The sequence below is a fragment of the Gavialis gangeticus genome, unplaced genomic scaffold (assembly GCF_001723915.1).
Source record: "Gavialis gangeticus isolate Ggan-Ray unplaced genomic scaffold, GavGan_comp1, whole genome shotgun sequence".
Classification (NCBI taxonomy): domain Eukaryota; kingdom Metazoa; phylum Chordata; order Crocodylia; family Gavialidae; genus Gavialis; species Gavialis gangeticus.
In genome coordinates, this window is record NW_017728993.1 from 78,508,587 (window position 1) to 78,512,480 (window position 3,894).

Genomic DNA, 3,894 nt, shown 5'->3' on the forward strand with positions numbered 1-3,894 from the left:
GGCCATAACTCTGGAAAAAAAAAAGTCCCCCCCCCCCTATATTCTGCCTTCCAAAAACAAGATACGTGTCTTATTTGCGGGCATGTGGTATGTGTGAAAGTACAGTATTAGCATCTCCTAAAGGATGCTAATACTATAGTCCTTGAACCCAGAGAAAAGGAAGCCATCCCATGCATTATTCAGAGGAGTTATGCTCAAGTCCTAATCAGCATTTCATTTCTGGTATTTTATAATATGCTATGGCCAGGCACAGGAAAGCTCCCACTAGAGTGCTTCCATCATGCAATAGCTGTTATTTTTTCCTCCCTGATGGATTATGGTCCATCCTAAAAGGGCCATGATTAATACATTTTAAATACTGCTTTGCTCACACTAAGTGGAGTTTAAAACTGTTAACGAACATGCCTATTAAATGGACCTCACTTTGTGACTAGACAGGACCCAGGTGCTAGGACAAGGTCACTGACTGACCATCCTGTTTTCAGAAGTCCTGACATCCTACTGCTGTTATTACCACACACACTGTTACAGGTACTCAAGCGTTACAGGTACTGTGATAGTAGAGCTGCCATTTCTTTTATGATTGTTATGATTATGTGCATCACCAGCCTCTATTGTGGGTCAAGACCCTCCTGTCCTAAGAGTTGTGCAGACTTCACAAAGGGACGCTCCCTGCCATGAAGGATCTACCCTCCCAGCATAGGCGGTGGGAGGAAATATTATTTGGGAGGGGCTGAGTGAGGAGTGTGTGGCAGGGGCACTGGGCTGTGGCGTGGTGGTGGGGTAGCTGGAGCACTGGTGTGCTGGCCCGGCTGCACGCTGAGCAGCGCGGGGTGCTGCGGGATGGTGGCCCCGCAGTTGCCAGCTGCAGTGAAATTAGTTTAGGGCATTGGCAACGCGGTGCATGTGCACCTCAAGATTGGTGTTGCACCCCCTGCAAAAAGTGCTGCCGATGCTGCCTGTGGTTGCCACTCACCACCAGTGGCTTGTACGGGTGGTCCCTGATGGCTGCCACTGCTGGTGGTCAGTGGTCGACACCCCCCTGCCACTGACACTGCTGTGGCGGCCTGCAGGAGCTCTCTGCCAGCACACCCCAGCCACCGGCACTGCCTGTCTGTGGCCAGGCCACCCTGACCTCCAGGGTCTTGTGGTGTGCATGTTTTGGGGGGCTACGCTCTATCAGTCTGGGGCCTTCCACCACCCATACCTGCAAAGCCTTTCCAAATGAGTTGCAAATACTGCTGCGGAAATCAAGGAAAAGGACGTGGGCCTAGGGCATATTTGCATGTTGATGCCCCTCATTAACTGGGCTTGAGTGGGATAACACAGGCCACTCCAGATTTGTAGGGAACGGCTTGGACTGGCATGATCCTGCCTCGGGGAGTGGGGGGCTTCCAGCTCCACTCCTCTATGATGCTGCGTAGTTTTTCTTCCCGCCCAGTCAGGAATGGAGAAGGGGCGATGCCCCAGGGTGGTTGTGTCAGCGCCAGGAGCGGCAGCCGGGGCTGGAACATGGCGGCGGTGCGGTGCCAGGTCGGTCCCAGCCCGGCGAGAAGTCCCGGCCCAGCCCCGGGCTCACTTTGTCGGTGAGGCTGCGGGCCAGGCCGGCGGAGCGGGCGGGATCTCGGGGCTAGGAGGAGCCGCCGCCGGGCCCCGCCCCCGCTCCTCGGGGATGCCGGGATGTTTACAGCGCTGGTAGCGGCCGGACGCGGTTGGGCCGCGGGAGTCGCGCACCGGGCGGCCCGCTTGGAGCCTACGGCGCGGCCCTGAGGTGGCCCCGGGGCGCGGAGCTGGGCGGTGAGGGGCAGCGCACACTTCCCGGTGAGGTACCGCGGTGCCAGGGGCCGGGGCCGGGGCTGGGGCCGCGGCGGCCCCGCACTAGCCCACAAACTCCCTCCCTTCTCCCCGCCGGCGCCTCGCACGGGGCAGACAGAGTAGGCGCCCGCCCCCGGCTCGGCCGCATTGGCCAAGAGCACCCGCCGGCCCGCTCCCATTGGCTGTCGAGCTGCCGCTCCGGCCGAGGTGCGGTGCAGGGAGGGCGGGTGAAGTGGGAAGTCCCGGGGAGCGAAACTAGGAGCGCGGGGCAGGGAGCGGCTGCCGGCTTGCGGGGCGCGGCCGGCACTGGTGCCTGGGTATTGGTGCGTAGCGGGGCCGGCCCTGCCCTGGGCCGAGGCAGGAGCAGGCCCTCTACAGCTTCACCCGCCCGTGAGGCCTGCCGAGGACCGCGGGGCGGAGCCAGGTTGTGCTGCCGCCGCCGGTCCTGACAGCTCTTGCCTCCTACTTCGCGTCCCGTCAGTGCTTCCTTTCCTTGCCCACCTCTCAGACACCGGTGCTGCTCGGGGTAGAGCTGCTGGCCCTCAGTTGAAGCCAAAGAGCAGGTGGGAGCCTTTCCAGTGTGGGGGCCTTTGCTCTTAACCCTCTTGTCTCCCCTTTTTTAACTTTCAGCTCTGCTTTCCATTTCCCTGGTTGTAGTTTTTACAGTTAAAAACTAAAACTGAAGTGACATCCTTTTCTCTGGCTCCTTTTGGCCCCCTGGGGGATGTTGTGCTCTGTCAGCATGGAGTGGATGGTCCGCTGAGAATGTTCCCTGTTGGTGGTTTGAGAGGAGCTGCTTATAAAAAATGTTATCCAGTAGAGAGGTGCAAAAAGATCAGTTAGCTGGAGTAATCAGGTTGAAGTAGGTGAGCTCCATGAGCACTTCAAAGTTTGGTGGTTCATATGAGCCCAATTCCATGAAGTCTTGAATAGGTAGTGAGCATGGGAAGTTACTTATGTGCTTTATATCCTAGGTGATGTAAGGTGCATTTGCTTTTTGTGTGTGTGTGTGTGTGTGTGTGTGTGTGTGTGTGTGTGTGTGTGTGTACACACAATCTCAAAACTTACTGTGTATGTTTAGCAAACTGGTGTGGGGTGCACTGATACATCGGTCCATATTGTATCAGCACCGATAAATGGAAAATTGATGTTATCAGCAATTGGCTTTTTTTGGTTGATGTGAATGATAATGTCACTGATAAATGCCACATGCGTGAGCCCAGCCGCAGCCTGCAGATGGCCAGGAGTGCAGCCTAGCAGCTTGGAGAGCAGCGTCCAGCTGGTAAGTCTGTTGAGGGGACAGGGCATAGGGGGTGAAGATCAAGGTCCCAATGGTGAGGGAGGGAGTGGGGCAGGCACTGCACAGTGGGGGCAGGCCAGGGTGCAGGGTGTAGCTGGTGACTTGTCTGTGGATGGGTAGCGGTAGCTCCTGCCACTGCGTGCACCCTGGGGAGGTATGGGAGGCATGTGTGCTGAGCGAGGGCAGACTGCCGCTGTGTGCTCAGAGCCAGGGCTATGCTGGGTTTTTCCTGGCAGGGGCTGTGCTAGGGCTGCACTCAGGGTGGATGGGGCCAGGGCTGGTGGCAGTGGCACTGGGAGGGGGGGCTATGGGGTGGCTATGGAGAATTTTGGGGTGGCTGTAGCCTGTCCCCCTGTAGCCTTCCCTTACAGTGCTGCTGCTGCCTGGCCCAAGTGCAGCCCAGGGCCAGCCTCCTTCCTCCCACCAGGAAGAGGCTGGTGTAGCCCCTGTCCTGAGTATGCGGCCCTCACTCTGCTCACAGATCTGGGGGGCATGTTCCCCCTGGGCCTCCTCCATGGTGCTTGATGTGACAGGAGTCACCCCCTGTGGCCCGTGGACAAACTGCCAGCTCCATCCTGCACCCTGCCCCCCTCCCTCCCACCCCCCTCCAGCTATGCAACACCTGCCTGTGACCCAACTCCACTCCCTCCCTCATTGCATGGACCTCAGTCTACCTCCACCACACCCCTTCCCTCCAACAGGCTTACCTGCCAGACACTACTCTCCAAGCTGTGGGGCTGCATATCAGCAGTCAAACTGAAATCAGCTGATATGGCTGG

General features: G+C 58.1%; 1 protein-coding gene across 5 annotated transcripts in view; it reads left to right on the top strand.

The window, feature by feature from the left end:
* The first annotated feature begins 1,696 nt into the window (after nucleotides 1-1,696).
* Nucleotides 1,697-3,894, top strand: part of NEK7 (NIMA related kinase 7) — a 150,956-nt gene continuing 148,758 nt past the window's right edge. Inside the window, exon 1 of one of the 5 annotated variants that reach the window (XM_019502045.1) lies at nucleotides 1,697-1,821. The gene's annotated coding sequence lies outside the window, so the exon portion shown is untranslated. Of the gene's footprint in view, nucleotides 1,822-2,085; nucleotides 2,379-3,894 lie in introns of those variants that run through there. The other 4 variants (XM_019502046.1, XM_019502049.1, XM_019502044.1 and 1 more) reach the window with 4 other exon arrangements.